The sequence below is a fragment of the Salvelinus fontinalis genome, chromosome 5 (genome assembly GCF_029448725.1).
Source record: "Salvelinus fontinalis isolate EN_2023a chromosome 5, ASM2944872v1, whole genome shotgun sequence".
NCBI lineage: Eukaryota > Metazoa > Chordata > Actinopteri > Salmoniformes > Salmonidae > Salvelinus > Salvelinus fontinalis.
In genome coordinates this window covers 41,901,931-41,924,125 of record NC_074669.1, presented here as the reverse complement: position 1 = coordinate 41,924,125, position 22,195 = coordinate 41,901,931, and the positions used below count along the sequence as shown (strand labels likewise).

General features: G+C 42.3%; 1 pseudogene; it reads right to left on the bottom strand.

Moving 5' to 3' along the window:
- Positions 1-264: 264 nt before the first annotated feature.
- LOC129855612 (acidic leucine-rich nuclear phosphoprotein 32 family member B-like) overlaps positions 265-22,195 on the bottom strand; it is a 26,301-nt pseudogene continuing 4,370 nt past the window's right edge.

The window sequence follows — 22,195 nt, the reverse complement described above, 5'->3', positions numbered from 1 at the left end:
TATTACAGACAACTTAATGCATACTTTTAAATTATATGAGCTAAGCATAAAAAAATATAATGTTCCTTAACTTCTGTGGGGTACCCCCCCTTCTCAATTTCCGCCTAAAGACATACCCTAATCTAACTGCCTGTAGCTCAGGCCCAGAAGCAAGGATATGCATATTCTTGGTATCATTTGAAAGGAAACACTCTGAATGTTGTGGAAATGTGAATTGAATGTAGGAGAATATAACACAATAGATTTGGTAGAAGAAAATAAACATACGTTTTCTGTTTTTTTTATTGTTGCTGCATCATCTTTCAAATGACCAAGAACAGCCAAACATACAGATAGGATGCCGTGGATGATCTGAATGAAGAACACAAGATGGCAACAATAGCTGAGCAAAGTTTTAGACAGAACTTCAAAAATGAGCGAGCTACATGACATTGAGCAGGAAGTCACCCAGGTGTCCCACACAAATGTACCCAAGTGGCCGAATTGGTACAGTGGTACATTTTGAAGGAAAGAACTATAAACAAAATACATAAATGCTATTCTAACACACCCCCAAAAAGTAAATATATTTGAAAAAAACAAAAAACAAACAAGGGTAACCATTTACACATTTTCTATTTACAATATTGTGAAGACCCTCAGTCCTCTACACAATATTGTGCTGCTGGTGCCATGGCCCATAGCAGTCTCTTTCTGCTGTAAAGCAGAGGCTTACTGAACAGGTGGTGCAGGTGATGGGGCATTTCCTGTGACAAAGGGCACAACGACGTCTCCCTGCTGTGCCCTTTTTGCCGAGGCACATTCATGCCTGCAGAGATGAATCTGGGCAGGTGAACACCACTGGTTGGAGCAGAAGGTGCTGCAGTGGACTTGCTGTAGCTAGCAAGCTCCTGGATGAGCAGCTCCCTGAAGGCTAGCTGTGAGATGTCTCTATAAATTTCCTCTATAATTTGGGTTAAATCTGTATACTAGACTTTGTTTTGGCTTTTCCTGATTTATTCGCCATAATTTAAATATATAAACTTATTGAATATGTACTGCTATGCGTAACACTCGTGGCTCCATCAAGTAGGATTTGCAATGGCGAATGAACCTCTTTTACGCCAGAGTTTACGACAAAGGCTGGTCTTCGAACGTATAACCATTACATATTGCCGTTTACCTCATCTCATTGGCTATCTTCCAAGCTAGATTTCAAGATGATCAGTGGTCATTGGGCCAAAATACAGTCAATCAACGATAGACCGGTCCTACCATTGGTGCGCAATGAGGTCATTGATTGGTGTCTTCAAATCGGTTTGTTTCGGTCAATACGTCCCGGGATAAGAACCATGTATGATTGTGTTAGTAACAACCAGGATTGCAATGAAACCAACCATGACTGGATAAACGTTTGTTTAGTGTGTGCAATTACCACGAACGCTTCGTCCAAAGTTGAATAAGAAGGAAATCACGACGCAACCGGTTTACAAATGTTTCGTGTTAGGCTATAAAAATTGATTTTATCAAACAAAACGAACATTCACTGTGTAGTTAAGACACTTGGCATTGCCACCAGAGGAAGATCTTCAATGGTAAGCGATTTATTTTATTGTTATTTCTGACTTTCGTGACGCTAATGCTTGGTTGGAAAATGCTAGTAATACTTGTGTGTGTGGGGCGCCGTCCTCAGAAAATCGCATGTTTGCTTTTGCAGTAAACCTTTTTGAAATGTGACACAACGGCTGGATTAATAAGACGTTCAACTTTTAAATGATGTAAGATATATGTATTTACAAGAATGTTTAATACAACGAAGGGTGCATTTAAAATGTTAGCTCTCTGCAGTTTCACCGGATGTTGGCCTGGTGGGACGTTAGCGTCTCACCTACCCTAGAGAAGTTAAAATAAACTCAGAAAAAAAAGAAACGTCTCTTTTTCAGGACCCTGTCTTTCAAAGATAATTCGTAAAAATCCAAATAACTTCACAGATCTTCATTGGAAAGGGTTTAAACACTGTTTCTGTGCTTGAACCATAAACAATTAATGAACATGCACCTGGAACGTCATTAAGACACTAACAGCTTATAGACGGTAGGCAATTAAGGTCACAGTTATGAAAACTTAGGACACTAAAGAGAACTTTCTACTGACTCTGAAAAACACCAAAAGAAAGATGCCCAGGGTCCCTGCTCATCTGCGTGAACGTGCCTTAGGCATGGTGCAAGGAGGCATGAGGACTGCAGATGTGGCCAGGGCAATAAATTGCAATGTCCGTACTGTGAGATGCCTAAGACAGCGCTACAGGGAGACAGGATGGACAGCTGATCATCCTCGCAGTGGCAGACCACATGTAACAACACCTGCACAGGATCGGTACATCCGAACATCACACCTGCGTGACAGGTACAGGATGGCAACAACAACTGCCCGAGTTACACCAGGAACGCACAATCTCTCCATCAGTGCTCAGAATGTCCGTAATGGGCTGAGAGAGGCTGGAGTGAGGGCTTATAGGCCTGTTGTAAAGGCAGGTCCTCACCAGACATCACCGTCAACAAAGTCGCCTATGGGCACAAACCCACCGTCGCTGGACCAGACAGGACTGGCAAAAAGTGCTCTTGGCTGACGAGTTGCGGTTCTGTCTCACCAGGGGTGATGGTCGGATTCACGTTTATCGTCGAAGGAATGAGCGTTACACCGAGGCCTGTACTCTGGAGCGGGATCGATTTTGAGGTGGAGGGTCCATCATGGTCTGGGGCGGTGTGTCACAGCATCATCAGACTGAGCTTGTTGTCATTGCAGGCAATCTCAACGCTGTGAGTTACAGGGAAGACATCCTCCTCCCTCATGTGGTACCCTTCCTGCAGGCTCATCCTGACATGACCCTCCAGCATGACAATGCCACCAGCCATACTGCTCGTTCTGTGCGTGATTTCCTGCAAGACAGGAATGTCAGTGTTCTGCCATGGCCAGCGAAGAGCCTGGATCTCAATCCCATTGAGCACGTCTGAGACCTGTTGGATCGGAGGGTGAGGGCTAGGGCCATTCCCCCCAGAAATGACTGGGAACTTGCAGGTGCTTTGGTGGAAGAGTGGGGTAACATCTCACAGCAAGAATTGGCAAATCTGGTGCAGTCCATGAAGAGAAGCACTGCAGTACTTAATGCAGCTGGTGGCCACACCAGATACTGACTGTTACTTTTGATTTTGACCCCCCCCCCACCCCACCTTGAAACATAATTGAAATACTGCAGAATCCCATTCATTCCTATGGAGGACTGCTCCTACTATGGAGTGCCAATTTGGCTTCAAAGCCTCAATGGCCAATAAATAGCATCAGCAATCCAGGGTTTATATACATCATTGGGTCTACCTAAAACTGACCAGAGTATGTAACAAATCAACTTTAAATTGGCAGAAAATAAATTAGTTTATGAATATCAAATTGAACAATATAACATTTGTCGAGATGTGAGGCTAGGTGAGTAGAAGATGATCTGCCACATTGTATCTGGCAATGGCCCCTCAATAACTTCAATGGACTGTTAGCAAACTAGTATTATAAACTGGGTGGTTCGAGCCCTGAATGCTGATTGGCTGATACATTTGGTATACAGTCTGATATACCATGGCTATGACAAACAGTCTGATATACCATGGCTATGACAAAACATGTATTTTTACTGCTCTCATTTAAATTGGTAACCAGTTTATTGGTTAGAGCATTGGGCCAGTAACCGAAAGGTTGCTGGATCGAATCCCTGAGCTGACAAGGTAAAAATCTGTCGTTCTACCCCTGAGCAAGGCAGTTAACCCACTGTTCCTTAGGCTCCGAAGACGTGGATGTCGATTAAGGCAGCCCCCTTAAATGCAGAATACACATTTCAGTTGAAAGCATTGTTGTACAACTGACTAGGTATCCCCCTTTTCCCTTTATAAAATTGGCAATAAGGCACCTTGGGGGTTTGTGATATATGGCCAATATACCACAGCTAAGGGCTGTATCCAGGCACTCCACGTTGCGTCATGTATAAGAACAGCCCTTAGCCGTGGTATATTGGCCATATCACAAACCCCAGAGGTGCCTTATTGCTGCTTAAATATAAAACTTTACATTATGGCTAGGTAGCTATAGCCTACAAGATGTGGATGACTCGAACTAGTGAAACATTTGTTTGCGTAGCTAGCTAGCTAAATATCTGGGTCCCTACTGAATCAGAAAAAAAAATAAAAAAAATAAATCAAATATAGTTGGACATGCTGTAAAAACAAAATGTATTATTGCTGGTGGATATATAAAAGTGCACTGTAATAAAGGGCGCCCCATTTTAGAATTTATGCTAGCAACAAACATGGCTACCAAGGTCAATATAAAATAAACCATTCCGCCTGTGTAATGCAGTGGAAACGACCTCCTACAACACCGATGTAGAAGTTAAATGATTGAGACAACTTTGCAATTGAACCGTGTGTGTGTGCAACCGACTAGGAGGCTGCGAATTGGTTAAACACTGCACTAATGCCAGCAAGCAAAATAAATCTTCAGTGATGCCCCATTCATGTGCAAATCGGAAATGTCAGACTTACTAATTGGTTTTAGTTATACACATGCTACGTTCAACCAGTTAGCATTCCTAGTTCCGACCAGCACTTGAATGTGGCATAAGGCCTGGCAGGCTGTCTGGTTGGCAGTTAGTAAGTTGCTGGTTGGCAAGCTAGAAATTACGACACATGCGCAGAAATGTGTACTTTTGTTAGGCGGCATAAACAATCACTGATATCTTACAACGTAAATCAGATGTATGAATTCAGATCTATTTAATCTATTCAGATCTTTCTCTGTGATACGATCACAGGCACCCTACATCTCTATGACTCCCCACACAGTAGAGTGGACATTGACACAGATACTTATGACTGTGGCGTCTAACCTGAGAGCACCAGTGTACCATCAGAAGAGGGGAGCACCAGTGTACCATCAGAAGAGGGGAGCACCAGTGTACCATCAGAAGAGGGGAGCACCAGTGTACCATCAGAAGAGGGGAGCACCAGTGTACCATCAGAAGAGGGGAGCACCAGTGTACCATCAGAAGAGGGGACCACCAGTGTGGAGAAGCTGCATTCAGACTCAGTAGCTTCTTTCTCCTGTACTGTTGATCCCCAGTTGGACTTGGGGGTTGAGAGACGGAATAGTCAGCACAGACCACAGAATATTCCACAAAATTAAAATCCAAAATTCACATCCTCCGTCCAGGCGATGCCTTCAGCTCTTAAATACCCAGGCAAAGACCTCACCCCTGTGCTGGGGGAGCTCAAGGCCTACATCAGCCAGGTAGATGACCACCTAGCCCTGGGAAGCTCTGTAGGAAAGTGAAGGCCTACAGCACCATCGTATTGTTGGGAAGGGCCTGTAAGTAAGCTTTTCACTGTTAGTCTACACCTGTATACAAAGCATGTGACGAATAAACTTTGATTTCATGTGTTCGTATTGCCGTCTTTTTACCTTCCCTCCCATTCAAAATAAAATAAGCTGCAACATGTCATCTCATGGAGTGACTGAAGTATCCATTGAGGTATTTGCTGCATATTGTGTGATGAGTGTTCTAGACTTTTCCCACTAAGGCAACCCATTGCACTCTGCAGGAGTTGAGCGACAGGCACTTGTAGCTACAACCTTGATTTGTGCAACAGGCGGCCACACTGAATCTTAGCTCCCTCTTCACACAGTTTCTATAGCAATACATTTTATTTAAAAAAAATAAGGAACAGAAAAGATGGAGGGAAGAAATAAACCCAACAACAACTTTCTCTTCATAATTCATCCAACAAAATATTAAAAAGCACAGACCCAAAACTAGATACAGTACCAAAGTCCTCACACAGGTATACATAAAGGGGGAGTTGACAGTGAAAAAGTGGAATGCGGAGTGGTGCGCTCCTTGAGGATGGCTCTCGGTTCCATGGGGCGGAGGCAGCTCCACTTGAACCACCTGTCCGGTACAGTCTTTCCCCACACGGGGGCTCAAAGCTGGGGGAGAGACGTAGAGTAGGCAGGGTGTGGGTGGGTGTCAGGGTGGAGAGGGAAGGGGTTGGTAACTTGATTGCCTTTCTTTTTTTGTTCATAATCATCATTGTCGTCAGGCTCTTGCTTTCTCTTCTCTCCTTGGACAGCCTCAACTTCTGGGGAAATGAGAAAGGGTAATAATATTATACTTCGTAAAGTATCAAACAGTTTAACTTTTTAACATTAACTTGTGACAAAAAGTACAAGAATGACATACCATTATCATTGTCATCCTCATCCTCAATACCAAGGTCTTCTTCCTGGGGAGATAGGACAGTGCTTTCAAACCATATCCCCGTTGATCTTTTGGGTCACAAACAAACCAAAAAGGGGCTTTACCTCTTCGTCACCGCTGACTTCATCATCCTCCTCGTCAAAGTCTTCCTCTTCTCCATCCTCATCCATTGCTCCTCCTAAAAAAAAAAAAAGAGCAAAGAAATACATCACATCCACTGTCGAAAAACCCAACACAATAGAATCCCCTTGCATGACAATATCCGCGATGTACTAACATGGTTTCTAACATGTACTGAAAAAAAATATATATATAAAACGCAACATATAAAGTGTTGGTCCCATGTTTCATGAGCTGAAATAAAAGATCCAATCATTTTTCCATTCGCACAAAAAGTGTATTTGTCAAATTTGTTTACATCCCTGTTAGTGAGCATCTCTTTTGCCGAGATAATCCAACCACCTGACAGGTGTGGCATGTCAAGAAGCTGATTAAACAGCATGATCATTACATAGGTGCACATTGTGCTGGGGAGAATAAAAGGCCAATAAAATGTGCAGTTGTCACAACACAATACCACAAGTTGAGGAAGCATGCAAATTGAGTGCTGATTGCTGAAATGTCCACCAGAGCTGTTGCCAGATAATTGAATGTTCATTGCTCTACCATAAGCCACCTCCGTCATTTTAGAGAATTTGACAGTACGTTCAACTGGCCTCACAACCGCAGACCGTGTAACCAAGCCAGCCATGACCTCCACATCTGGCTTCTTCACCTGCGGGATCGTCTGAGACTAGCCACCCGGACAGCTAATGGCACTGTGGGTTTGCACAAATGAAGAATTTATGCACAAACTGTCAAAAACCATATCAGGGAAGCTCATCTGCGTGTTTGTCGTCCTCACCAGGGTTTTGACCTGACTGCAGTTCGGCGTCGTAACCATCTTCAGTGGGCAAATGCTCACCTTTGTGTATTGTGTTGTGTGGACGAGCGGAATGCGGATGTCAACGTTGTGAATATTAGTGGCCCATGGTGGCGGTGGGGTTATGGTATGGTCAGGCATAAGGTACGGATAATGAACACAATTGCATTTCATCAATGGCAATTTGAATGCACAGAGATACCACGATGAGATCCTGAGGCCCATTGTCATGCCATTTATCTGCCGCCATTGCCTCGTCTTTCAGCATGATAATGCAGGACCCCTTGTCGTAAGGATCTGTACACAATTCCTGGAAGCTGAAAATGTCCCAGTTCTTCCATGGCCTGCATTCTCAGACATGTCACCCATTGAGCATGTTTGCGATGCTCTGGATCAACTTGTACGACAGCGTGTTCCAGTTCCCGCCAATATCCAGCAACTTCGCACAGCCACTGAGGGGTGGGACAACATTCCTCAGACCACAATCAACAGCATGATCAACTCTATCCAAAGGATGTGTCACGCTGCATGACGCAAATGGTGGTCACACCAGATACTGACTGGTTTTCAGATCTACGACCCTACCATTAAGGTATCTGTAACCAACAGATGCATATCTGTATTCCCAGTCATGTGAAATCCATAGATTAGGGCCTAATGAATTTATTTCAATGGCTGATTTCCTTATATAAACTAACTCAGTAAAATATAAGAAATTGGTGCATGTTGCGTTTATTTTTGTTCAGTGTATAATGATATACCATTTAGCAGATGCTTTTAGCCAAAGTTGCTTGCAGTGTTGTGTGCATACATTTTAAATATGGGTGGTCCCGGAAATCAAACCCACTATTATGCCATTGCAAGCTCCACATTCTACCAACTGAGCTACAGAAGACCCACATTCTCAACTGCATTTTCATTTTCTTATACTTCCTCAAAACATGGAAAAAAACAAAATGGTTGCCAACCCTCATCATCGTCGTCCACCCCATCCACGTCAGATGCCTCTCGGTCCTCCACGTCGTACCCGTCCAGGTAGGTGAGCTGAGGGAGCAGCTTGAACACACTCTCCCTGTAGTCGTTCAGGTTGGTCACCTCACAGTTGAACAAGTCCAGACACTTCAGGCTGCCCAGCTTTTTCTGTGGGACCAAATGGGTGTAGGGTAATTAGGGGGTGAACAACACATATAGGCTAGCAAACTAATTTTGACCACAGCCATATAGGGAAACAAACATCACACTGCCAACTAGGTCTATGGTCAAAACTCTATATGGGGAATAGTGTCATTTGAGGCATAGCCTGAGACAATGAGATGGTGTCGCACTGTATTGTGCTCTACCGGGAGTTTGATGTACCTACCAAAGGTTCCAATGTGCTGATGTCTTTCAGTTTGTTCCCACTTAGATTTAGATGTGTGAGGTTGGGGAGTTTCTCTGCTAGCACGTCAAGGCCACCAGAGATTCTGTTGTCACCGAGTTCCAACTGCAACATAATGTGAAGATATACAGTGAGCTCCAAAAGTGTTTTGCCAGTGACATTTCTTGTTTTGACTGTACTCCAGCACTTTGGATTTGAAATGATACGACTGTGGTTAAAGTGAAGACTGTCAATTTTAAATTTGAGAGAATTTTCAAGTGAGCATTTTAGAAATTACAGCACTTTTTGTACATAGTTCTCCCATTTTAGGGGACCAAAAGTATTGGGACAAATTCACTTGTGTGTTAAAATAGTTAAAAAGTTGAGTATTTGGTCCCATATTCATAGCACGCAATGACTACATCAAACTCGTGTCTCCACAAATTTGTTGGATGCATTTGCTGTTTGTTTTGGTTGTTTCAGATTATTTTGTTCCCAATATAAATGAATGGTAATGACAAATGGTGTCATTTGAGTCACTTTTATTGTACACAAGAACAGATTAAGTCTAAACAGGTCTACATTAATGTGGATGCAACCATGATTACGGATAATCCTGAATAAATTGTGAATAATGATGAGAAAGTTAGATGTACAAATAGCATACCCCCAAGACATGCTAACCTCTCACCATTACAATACCGGGAGGTTAGCATTTTTTTTGGGGGGGGGGGGGGGGGGGGGGGGGGACTATGACATTTCTGCATCCAACTCTCTCTCAACATTATTCATGGCTCATTTAGGATTATCCATAATCATGGTAGCATCTAGGGCTGACCCCATTTAGTCGACTGGTCGATTATTTGGTCGACAGGTTGTTGATCAACCAAGATTTATTTTGTAGAGCAGTCGCACGGTACACAAAACACTTATCTGATTCACACTTCTCTCAGTGAACTAATCCATTGTGGAGGCCACAGGGATGGCACTGTCCATCACATCACTGTAAGGCATGTGATACTGAAATTGTATATGGTTATATTATGCAAAAATAAATGGTGCAACACTAAAATCTAATATTTTACAACTAACTAATATTTTATAAAACTCCTGTGTTGGATGTGGTCGCTGTCTGCGGTTGACAAGAGTAACAATTCCAGCCAGAGTAACCTACAGTTTTTTGCCGAAGGGAGGGCGGGGGAGGGCTTTGTATGCATCGTGGAAGTTAGAGTAACAGTTGTCGAGAGTATCAGCCCTGCGTGTCGTGCAATCAATATGCTGACAGAATTTAGGTAGCCCTGTTCTCAAATTTGCTTTGTTAAAATCCCCAGCTATAATAAATGCAGCCTCTGGATATATAGTTTACAGTTTACATAGAGTCCAGTGAAGCTCATTGAGGGCCGTCTTGGCGTTCCTTGAGGGGGAATGTACACAGCTGTGACTGACGAGAATTCTCTTGGGAGGTAATATGGCCGGCATTTGATTGTAAGGAATTCTAGGTCGGGTGAGCAGAAGGACTTGAGTTCCTGTATGTTGTTATGATTACCCCATGAGTCGTTAATCATAAAGCATACACCCACGCCCCTTCTACCCAGAGAGGTGTTTATCTCTGTCGGCGCTATGCATGGAGAAGCCCGGTGGTTGAACCGATTCCGACAGCATATCCCGAGAGAGCCATGTTTACATGAAACAGAGACTGTTACAATCTCTGATGTCTCTCTGGAAGGCAACCCTTGCTCGGATTGTTTACCTTGTTGTCAAGAGACTGGACATTGGCAAGTAGTATACTCGGGAGCGATGTGCACATCTACGGAGCCTGACCAGGAGGCTGCTCTGTCTGCCCCTTCTGTGGCACCATTTTGGGTCAGCTACTGGGATTAGATCCATTGTCCTGGATGGTGGTCCGAACAGAGGATCCACTTCGGGAAAGTCATATTCATGGTCGTAATGTTGGTAAGTTGACGTTGCTCTTATATCCAATAGTTCTTCCCACCTGTATGTAATAAGACTTAAGATTTCCTGGGGTAACAATGTAAGAAATAATACATAAAAAAAAAATACTGCATAGTTTCCTAAGAACGCAAAGCGAGGCGACCATCTCTGTCGGCGCCACTTCGATGTTGCCATTAAGTCATACATCAGATAACATTGGCTATAGGCTAGATTTGTTCCAACCAACCCAATGATTAATTTCATACCTCCCATGCCATGTAGCTATAGCTCAAACACAGGAACAAATCGAAGCTTACCTTGTAAGATGTTTGCTTTAAACGTTGTGTAAAAAAGACACCCTGCTTTTGCAGATGGGGGCTACCGTTCTCATACCAGACTGAATTTAGCAGTTTTTAAATCTTTACTATGCTGTAATAAAGTCTTACATTTTTTATTCGTTAGAACAGACTGGTATTACTTATAATTTGGTTGTTTACACTGTTCCAAACAGGCAGGAAAATGATATGGTAATCTAACAGCACCCCTTTGTCACACCTAATATGCACGCAGCTCTCACTCCTATACCCTCCTTTTTCTTATTATTACAATTATGATCGTTATCATTTCTAGGCGTAGTATCCTTGTATGACCACCATAGAGCTGTAGGCCTAAGAGTGCGTCCTGTTAAGTTAATACCGTAACTTAAGCCTATATTTCAATATATAGGCTACTGTATCAAGCCAATCAATCAATCATTCCTGCCATCACACAGCATACGAAACATTCAGACTTTAAAACGCAATCAAGCATTTTAGTTTTAAAATTAAATAAAAGGAAGCTTTGAATAATTAACCTAAACAATAAATAAACCGCAATTCACTAATGCATGCAACTGTTTTCAGTCTGCTGTAATAAAGGCTATATATCATTTTTTGTTAGATAAGACTCTGGTACAACACTTAGTGTTGTTTACACTGTTCCAAATGGTCAGACATTTTTTTTGTAATGTTAAAGCAACTGTTTGGCACACGTAATACTCACACAAGGCTTGCTCCTATGCAGCTTTAGCAGGGACAGTGCAATAAACACTTACTGTGGTGCCTTTTGCTGCAGTAGGGAGGTGAGCGAGACAACATGCACCAGTCACACAGGCACTCCCTGTCACTTTTTTAACACTGTGTGACCGTCGGGCTCTGAGTCATTTGTGTGGCTTAATTATTTAATCAAACAGTGTGCTTAAAGCGTCAGACAAGCTCAGTGCATATGTAGTTGGTTTTATTCAAATACATAGGCACATAGACACCCTATGTGCCTATGTATTTTATGTCAATTATGGATAAAGAAGTTTAAACATTGACCAATCGATTGGTCGAAAGAACAGGACGACTCTCGTTTGACCAATATATTTTTATGGGGACAGCCCTAGTAGCATCCACATTAAAATAAGTTTAGAAACATCAATCAACATAATCAATAAAATGTATTTATAAAGCCCTTCTTACATCAGCTGATGTCACAAAGTGATGTACAGAAACCAAGCCTAAAACCCCAAACAGCAAGCAATGCAGGTGTGGAAGTACAGTGGCTAGGAAAAACTCACTAGAAGGGAGGCTATGAGGGGTGGCCAGTCCTCTTCTGGCTGTGCCGGGTGGAGATTATAACAGAACATGGCCAAGAAACATTAAATTCGTATTTACAAAAAAACTGACTACAAAATGACAAACCATTCATTTATATTGGGCACAAAATAATGTGAAACAACCAAAACAAACAGCAAACGTATCCAACAAATTTATAGAGTCAGAACCCTGATTTAGTCACTGCATGCTATGAATATGGGACCAAATAATTAACTTTTTACTACTTTAATACACATACAGTGCCTTCAGAAAGTATTTATACTCCAAGATTTATTCCACATTTTGTTATGTTCCAGCCTGAATTCAAAATCAAATAAATACAAAATGAAAACATGTTTAGAAGTTTTTGCAAATGTATTCAATTATATACAGTAATCTCTCATTTACATAAGTATTCACACCCCTGAGTCAATACTTTGTAGAAGCGCCTTTGGCAGTGGTTACAACTGAGTTTATCTGGGTAAGTCTAAGACCTTTCCAAACTTGGATTGTGCAACATTTGCCCATTATTGTTTTCCAAATTCTTCAAGCTCTGTCAAATTATTTGTTGATCATTGCTAGACAACCATTTTTCACGTCTTGCCCTAGATTTTAAAGTAGATTTAAGTCAAAACAGTAACTCGGCCACTGAGAAACATTCAGTGTCATCTTGGTAAGCAACTTCAGTACAGATTAGGCCTTGTGTTTTAGGTTATTGTCCAACTAAAGATGAATTAATCTCCCAGTGTCTGGTGGAAAGCAGATTGAACCAGATTTTCCCTGTGCTTAGCACATTGTTTCTTTTTTTTATACTGAAAAATGTACTAGTCCTTAACTATTCCAAGCGTTCCCATTACATGATGCAGCCACCACCATGCTTGAAAATATGGAGAGGTACTCAGTAATGTGATATGTTTGGATAAATCCAATACTTTTTAATTCAGGACAAAGTTCATTGCTTTGCAACATTTTTTGCAGTTTTCCTTTAGTGCCTTATTGCAAACAGGATGTATGTTTTGGAATATTTGTATTCTGTACAGGCTTCCTTATTTTAACTCTGTCAATTAGGTTAGCCTGTTGGGGATGGGGGCGCTGTTTAGACTATTTATGCTAATGTGGCTAATTTTTTAAACGGCTTCCCACAAAATCCTTGATCGTACAATATGCATATTATTATTATTATTGGATAGAAAACAGTCTATAGTTTCTATAGGAGTTGAAATTTTGTCTCTAAGTGGAACAGAGCCCATTCTACAGCAATTTCCCTGACATGGAGTCAGATTTGAGAAACGTTGGCCACTTTTCTGAAGTCATTTAAAAGGGCTCTGTCGTTGCTATGACTATACGGACACTTCTTACGTCTTCCCCTGGATGCCTTTACGTGATGACGATTCCAACGGGCTCGATTGCTCGTTCACAGGCCCTACAAATGAAAAAAACCTTTAGCTAGCAAGTCTTTTCTTGCTGCGTAACGCGCGTGGAAGACACCGACCCTCTCCTGTTCCAAGCGTTAGTTTAGCCTGTTATATTTCTCCGGTCATCTTTTCACTCGTTATAGGAGTTACAAACATCACAAAGTAGTTAATTTAAAGCGTTTTATAGCAATTTATATCCGTTTAGTGCGATTTTGGGACATTTATTTTTGCAACGATGTGAAAAGTTGGGCACGCTTTTCAGTTCATCCCGAACGTAGTTGACATTTCCACATGGCAAGAGGACAGCTTTCCACCAAAAGACGATTTCTCCCAAGAAAGGATCCTTTGCCCAAGATACTGATGGAAGAACAGCTCAAGGTAGGACATTTTTAGTATGATAAATCGTGTTTCTGTCGAAACATTTTAGTGGCTTAGGACGCCATGTTTTTTGACGTAGCTTCGCTTGGCGCAAACTGTATTGAAAAGTAAGGATAAATTAAAAAATGTAATAACGCAATTGTATTAAGAATTAAATTGTCTATCAATCCCTGTCCACCCTATATTTTTTAGTCACGTTTATGAGTATTTATGTATAAGAGTAGATCACTGTCTAAGTGGCGCAAGGACGTTTTCTTTACCAGCTTGTCTACATTTCACATTGTCTAACCATGATTTTGGTGGCTAAATATAAACATTTTCGATCAAACTGTATATGCATGTTGTAATGTGATGTTACAGGAGTGTCATCGGAAGAATTCTGAGAAGGTTAGTGAAAAAATTAATATCTTTTGGCGATGTTGACTTTTATCGCTCACTTTGGCTAGAATCAATGCTGGGCTGCTAATTGCTATGTGCTAAGCTAATATAACGATTTATTGTGTTTTCGCTGTAAGACACTTAGAAAATCTGAAATATTGTCTGTATTCACAGGATCTGTGTCTTTCGATTCGTGTATGCTGTGTATTTTTACGAAATGTTTGATGATTAGTAGTTAGGTAAACACGTTGCTCATTGTAATTATTCTAGTCCATTTGTGATGGTGGGTGCAATTGTAAACTATGCCATATACCTGAAATATGCACTTTTTTCTAACAAAACCTATCCCATACCATAAATATGTTATCAGACTGTCATCTAATGAGTTTTTTTGTTGGTTAGGGGCTATAAATATCTTAGTTTAGCCGAATTGGTGATGGCTACTGGTGTTGGTGGACAAATAAAAGATGGTGGATTATGCTAATGTGTTTTTAGGTAATAGATGTACATCTTTACATATTGTGTCTTCCCTGTAAAACATTTTAAAAATCGGAAATGTTGACTGGATTCATAAGATCTGTGTCTTTCATTAGCTGTATTGGACTTTAATGTGTGAAAGTTAAATATTTTAAAAAAATATTTTTTTTGAATTTCGCGGCACTGGTTTTTCAGTGGGGGGGGGGGGGGGGGGGGGGGGGCCGCTAGCGCCACGCTGATCCTAGACAGGTTTAATATTGTGGAGTAACTACAATGTTGATCCATCTTCAGTTCTCCTATCACAGCCATTAATTTGTAAACATATCTAAAAACATAATTCCACTTTGACATTAGGGGGTATTGTCTGTAGGTCTGTGACAAAACAATCTAAATTTAATCCATTTTAAATTTAGGTTGTAACACAACAACATGTGGAATACGTCAAGGGGTGTGAATACTTTCGGAAGGTACAGTATAAGCGAATGTCCCAATACTTTTGGTCCCCTAAAATGGGCCGACTGTACAAGTAATGTAATTTCTAAAACAGTTCACCCGATATGGATGAAAATCCATTTTGATTTGTTTAACACTTTTTTTGGTTAATGTATATCCATGTGTTATTTCATAGTTTTGATGTCTTCACTATTATTCCACAATGTAGAAAATAGTAAAAATATAGAAAAAAATGTTGAATGAGTAGGTGTTCTAAAACTTTTGAGTGAGTGAGTGCTTGTATAAAATGAAGCAGAACATTACCTTTTTGAGTTTCCCAAGTCGGGGAAGGTTGGAAACTGAGAATAAACCAACATTTATCAAACTGAGGAATTCCAGATTGACAAATTCTTCTGTGAGGCCTTCGATTTTCCCTTCATTTGATTGGCTGTTGTCCAGGACAAGTTCCCGTACCTATAAGGATAAAAAATAAAAAAAATGGAATGTGTACATTTGTAATCCATGAAATTCAAAGATTATTTTTTTAGGCAGGCGTGCATTGTTTACAGCTGCACTACAAACTCAATTGAGAATGCATAGTTGATAATAATTTGAGTGCTTATTTCTATTTTACAAATGTCCTGAGACACCCTCGGAGAGTGGGGTCTCTGTCAGGGTCTGTAATTATCTACGGCGACCCTGGAGCAATTAGGGTTAAGTGCCTCTAGGGTACAACCACAGATATTACACCTTGTCGCGTTGGGGATTTGAACTAGAGACCTTTCGAGTTATTGGCCCAACAATAACGGTTAGTGTCATCTGGGATCCTTGGGACATCCCTACCCAAAACCTTAACCCTTACCTAACCGTAGCCATTTTAAAATGTCAACTTCAATGAGGTAACATCTGAGTTGGGACATCCCGAGGATCCTGGATAGCATGGGCCACGCTAATCGCTAGCCTACCTGCCGCTCTAGCTATATACCAAAGTGTTGTCGAAAACCGGTTGGCAAGAATAACTTTATGGAATTAAAAATATAAATAATTGAATATAAACGTAATGATGAAAAAACATTGAATATCAAAGATCATGATTTGCACAGTAACAAAGTGAAACATTGATAAGGCTGTCGAGTGGAGTCATCAATAAAGGTATTTGGTTGCATGATGTTTTATGTCGAGGCACCGCGGTTGTTTCTTTAAACCAGCTGCCACGAGGAAGAACCGCACAATACAGTTCTACCTTCACTTGCCCGCTGTTCAGTCACTAATGACACATGCAATGATTTTTGTTAGCACGCTCGCTACAGGCTAGCCATTGCCCTTAAGCTGATGAGCTGCAAGAGAAGCCTGACTACCTACCCCACAGCAACAGGAAAAATTGCAAATATACCCAGAAAATGATATTTATTACCTTCAAATCTATTGGAGGAAATGGATTGCCTAGCAATCGAGCGAACGACTGGTAGGGCAGTTTGTTACATTATATCAGTGTTTTGTAAGCAACATTGAAGGAAATATTCAGAATGGAAATGAGTAAAACAAGGATAATGTGGTCAAGGTATCCAGCAAACAAAATTCCTCGGTCAAGCTATACGGGCTGTAGAATTTGCGTATGCACTGCACATTATGGTTTCACATAGAATACGCATGATAGGAATAAATGCTCCGCTCTCTAAACCGCTTCTAAACATTGTGTCGCCAATGAATTGTTTGATGTGATATGTTTATACCCAGTAACTTCATTCAAAAAAGTGAGGCAAATTGTATTGACTTTATTCACACTTTTGTTTTGGTTCGGTAGCAGCACGCATCATATGAGGAAGCACATTTCTCTCAGGCAGAGGTTCGGTTAAACCCTCTTTAGGTATTGAGATTTCACATAACTGATTGCATTTGGATGTCATGAAATGCGTCAGAAATAGTCTTGCTGCAAAGAAACATCTAAGCACTTTAGAAAAAGATCTGATCACATCGTATTCTGATTAACAAAGCCATGATTCGATAAAAAATAATAATTAGAACCCTTTGTCAAACATGCCTCACTTCGAAGCAAGCAACACTGAAGCATGAACGAGAGCTCCAGCTGTTTTGGGTGACTGTGATAACGCTCTCGTAGCCAAAGTAGACAAAACCTTTAAACAGATCAACATTCACAAAGCCGCTGGGCCAGACGGATTACCAGGATGTATACTCAAAGCATGCGTGGACCAACTGTCAAATGTCTTCACTGACATTTTCAACCTTTCCCTGACACAGTCTGTAATACCTACATGTTTCAAGCAGACCCCCATAGTCCCTGTGACCAAGGAAGCGAAGGTAACCTGCCTAAATGATTACCGCCCTGTAGCACTCACGGCGGTAGTCATGAAGTGCTTTGAAAGGCAGGTCATGGCTCACATCAACAGCATCCTCACGGACACCCTAGACCCCCTCCAATTCGCTTACAGCCCCAACAGATCCACAGATGACGGAAACTCAATCCACACTGCCCTTTCCCACCTGAACAAAAGGAACACCTATGTGAGAATGCTGTTCATTGACTACAGATCAGCCTTTAAACACCATAGTGCCCACTAAGCTGTTTATTTTGTTTATCTGTCGGCTCCGGCCTTGAACTCGGGCCCTGTGTGTAGTTAACTGAACCTCTCTGCCCATTCATCACCATTTTACCTGTTGTTGTCTTAGCTGATTAACTGTTGTTGTCTTACCCATTGTTGTCTTAGCTAGCTCTCGCAATCAACACTTGTGATTGCTTTATGCCTCGATTTATGTCTCTCTAATGCCAATATGCCTTGTATACTGTTGTTAGGATAGTTATCATTGTTTTAGTTTACTGCGGAGCCCCTAGTCCCACTCATCATGCCACAGATACCTCTTTTATCCCATCTCCCACACATGCCCATGACCTCATCCAGCATAACTAGTGCGTCCAGAGATGGAACCTCTCTTATCGTCACTCAATGCCACGGTTTACCTCCACTGTACCTGCACCCTACCATACCCTTGTCTGTACATTATGCCCTGAATTTATCCTACCACGCCCAGAAATCTGCTCCATTTATTCTCTGTCCCCAACGCACTAGAAGACCAGTTTTGATAGCCTTTAGCTGTACCCTCATCCTACTCCTCCTCTGTTCCTCGGGTGATGTAGAGGTTAACCCGGGCACTGTGTCCCCAGGCGCTCTCATTTGTTGACTTCTGTAACCGTAAAAGCCTTGGTTTCATGCATGTTAACATCAGAAGCCTCCTCCCTAAGTTTGTTTTAGCACAGTACGCCAACCCTGATGTCCTTGCCGTGTCTAAATCCTGGCTTAGGAAGGGCACCAAAAATTCTGAGATTTCCATTCCCAACTACAACATTTTCCATCAAGATAGAACTGCCAAAGGGGGAGGAGTTGCAATCTACTGCAGAGATAGCCTGAAAAGTTCTGTCATACTTTCCAGGTCTATGCCCAAACAGTTAGAGCTTCTAATTTAAAAAAAAAAATCTCTCCAGAAATAAGTCTCTCACTGTTGCCACCTGTTATAGACCCCCCTCAGCTCCCAGCTGTGCCCTGGACACCATATGAGAATTGATTGCCCCCCAATCTATCTTCAGAGTTCATTCTGTTAGGTGACCTAAACTGGGATATGCTTAACACCCCGGCAGTCCTTACAATCTAAACTAGATGCCCTAAATCTCACACAAATTATCAAGGAACCCACCAGGTACAACCCTAAATCCGTAAACATGGGCAACCTCAGATATTATCCTGACCAACTTGTCCTCCAAATACACCTCTGCTGTTTTCAATCAGGATCTCAGTGATCACTGCCTCATTGCCTGCATCCGCTATCGGTCAAACGACCACCCCTCATCACTGTCAAACTCTCCCTAAAACACTTCTGCGAGCAGGCCTTTCTAATCGACCTGGCCCGGGTATCCTGGAAGGATATTGACCTCATTCCGTCAGTAGAGGATCCCTGGTCGTTCTTTAAAAGTAATTTCCTCACCATCTTAAATAAGCATGCCCCTTTCAAAAAATGTAGAACTAAGAACAGATATAGCCAACAGATATTGGTTCACTCCAGACCTGACTGCCCTTGACCAGCACAAAAACATCCTGTGGCGGACTGCACTAGTATCGAATAGTCCCCGCGATATGCAACTTTTCAGGGAAGTCAGGAACCAATATACGCAGTCAGTTTGAAAAAGCTAGCCTTTACTTTCCTAACAGAAATTTGCATCCTGTAGCTCTAACTCCAAAAGGTTTTGGGACACTAAAGTCCATGGAGAATAAGAGCACCTCAACCCAGCTGCCCACTGCAATGAGGATAGGAAACACTGTCACCACCAATAAATCCACGATAATTGAGAATTTCAATTAGCATTTCTTTACGGCTGGCCATACTTTCCTCCTGGCTACCCAAACCCCGGCCAACCACTCCACACCCCCGCAACTACTTGCCCAAGCCTCTCCTTCACACAAATACAGATAGCAAATTTCTGAGAGAGCTGCAAAACCTGGACCTGTACAAATCAGCTGGGCTAGACAATCTGGGCCCTCTCTAAAATGATCTGCCGCCATTGTTGCAACCCCTATTACCAGTCTGTTCAACCTATCTTTCGTATGGTCTGAGATTCCTAAAGATTGGAAAGCTACCACATCATCACCCTCTTCAAAGGTGGTGACACGCTAGACCCAACTGTTAGACCTATATCCATCCTGCCCTGCCTTTCTAAAGCCAAGTTAAACAGATCACTGACCATTTCGAATCGCACCGTACCTTCTCCGCTGTGCAATCCGGTTTCCGAGCTGGTCACGGGTGCACCTCAGCCACGCTCAAGGTACTAAACAATATCATAACCTCCATCGATAAAAGACAGTACTGTGCAGTCGTCTTCATCCACCTGGCCAAGGCTTTTGACTCTGTCAATCACCGTATTATCGGCAGACTCAACAGCCTTGGTTTCTCAAATGACTGCCTCGCCTGGTTCACCAACTACTTCTCAGACAGAGTTCAGTGTGTCAAATCGGAGGGCCTGTTGTCTGAATCTCTGGCAGTCTATGGGGGTACCACAGGGTTCAATTCTCAGGCCGACCCTTTTCTCTGTATATATCAACAATGTCACTCTTGCTGCGGGTGATTCCTTGATCCACCTCTACGCAGACAACACCATTCTGTATACATCTGGCCCTTCTTTGGATACTGTGTTAACAAACCTCCAAACGAGCTTCAATGCCATACAACACTCCTTCCGTGGCCTCCAACTTCTCTTAAAAGCAAATTAAACTAAATGCATGCTCTTCAACCGATCGCTGCCCGCACCCGCCCGCCCGACTAGCATCACTACTCTGGATGGTTCCGATTTAGAATATGTGGACAACTATAAATACCTAGGTGTCTGGTTAGACTGTAAACTCTCCTTCCGGACTCATAGTAAGCATCGCCAAACCAAAATAAAATCTAGAATCAGCTTCCTATTTCGCAACAAAGCATCCTTCACTCACGCTGCCAAACGGACTATCCTACCGATCCTCGACGATGTCATTTACAAAACAGCCTCTAACACTCTACTCAACAAACTGTATGCAGTCTATCACAGTGCCATCCGTTTTGTCACCAAAGCCCAATATACCACTCAAACAACACTGCGACCTGTCTGCTCTCGTCGGCTGGCCCTCGCTACATATTCGTCGCCAGACCCACTGGCTCCAGGCCATCTATAAGTCTTTGCTAGGTAAAGCTCCGCCTTAGCTCACTGGTCATCCCCAAAGCCAACACCTCTTTGGCCGCCTTTCCTTCCAGTTCTCTGCTGCCAATGACTGGAACAAATTGCAAAAATTGCTGAAGTTGAAGACATATCTCCCTCACTAACTTCAAGCATGAGCTATCTGAGCAGCTTACCGATCGCTGCAGCTGTACACAGCCCATCTGTAAATGGCCCATCCAACTACCTACCTCATCCCCATATTGTTTTTATTAATTTTTTTATACACCAGTATCTCTAGTTGCACATCATCATCTGCACATCTATACCTTCAGTGTTAATTTACTAAATTGTAATTACTTTGCTACTATGGCATATTTATTGCCTTACCTCCTTATGCCATTTGCACACACTGTATTTAGACTTTTTCAATTGTGATATTGACTGTACGTTTGTTTAGTCCATGTTTAACTCTGTGTTGTTTGTGTCGCTCTGCTTTGCTTTATCTTGGCCAGGTCGCAGTTGTAAATGAGAACTTGTTCTCAACTAGCCTAACTGGTTAAAAAAGGTGAAATAAAAATAAATAAAAAAAGCTCATCACTAAGCTAAGGACTCTGGGACTAAACAACTCTCTGCAACTGGATCCTGGACTTCCTGACGGGCAGCCCCCAGGTGGTAAGAGTAGGCAACAACACGTCTGCCACACTGATCCTTAACACTGGGGCCCCTCAGGGGTGTGTACTTAGTCCCCTCCTGTACTCCCTGTTCAACCACGACTGTGTGGCCAAACACGACTCCAAAACCATCATTAAGTTTACTGACGACAACAGTGGTAGGCCTGATCACTGACAACGATGAGACGGCCTATAGGGAGGTGGTCAGAAAACTGGCAGTGTGGTGCCAGGACAACAACCTCTCCCTCAATGTGAGCAAGACAAAGGAGCTGATCGTGGACTACAGGAAAAGGCGAGCTGAACAGGCCCCCATTAACATTGATGGGGCTGTAGTGGTGAGGGTTGAGAGTTCCTAGTTCCTTGGTGTCCACGTCACCAATGAACTATCATGGTCCAAACATACCAAGACAGTCGTGAAGAGGGCAAAACAAAACCTTTTCCCCCTCAGGAGACAAACGATTTGGCACGGGTCCCCAGATCTTGAAAAGGTTCTACAGCTCACGGGTCCTCATATCCTCAAAAGGTTCTGCACCATCGAGAGCATCCTGACCGGTTGCATCACCGCCTGGTATGGCAACTGCTCGGCATCTGACCATAAGGCGCTACAGAGGGTAGTGCGTATGGCCCCAGTACTAA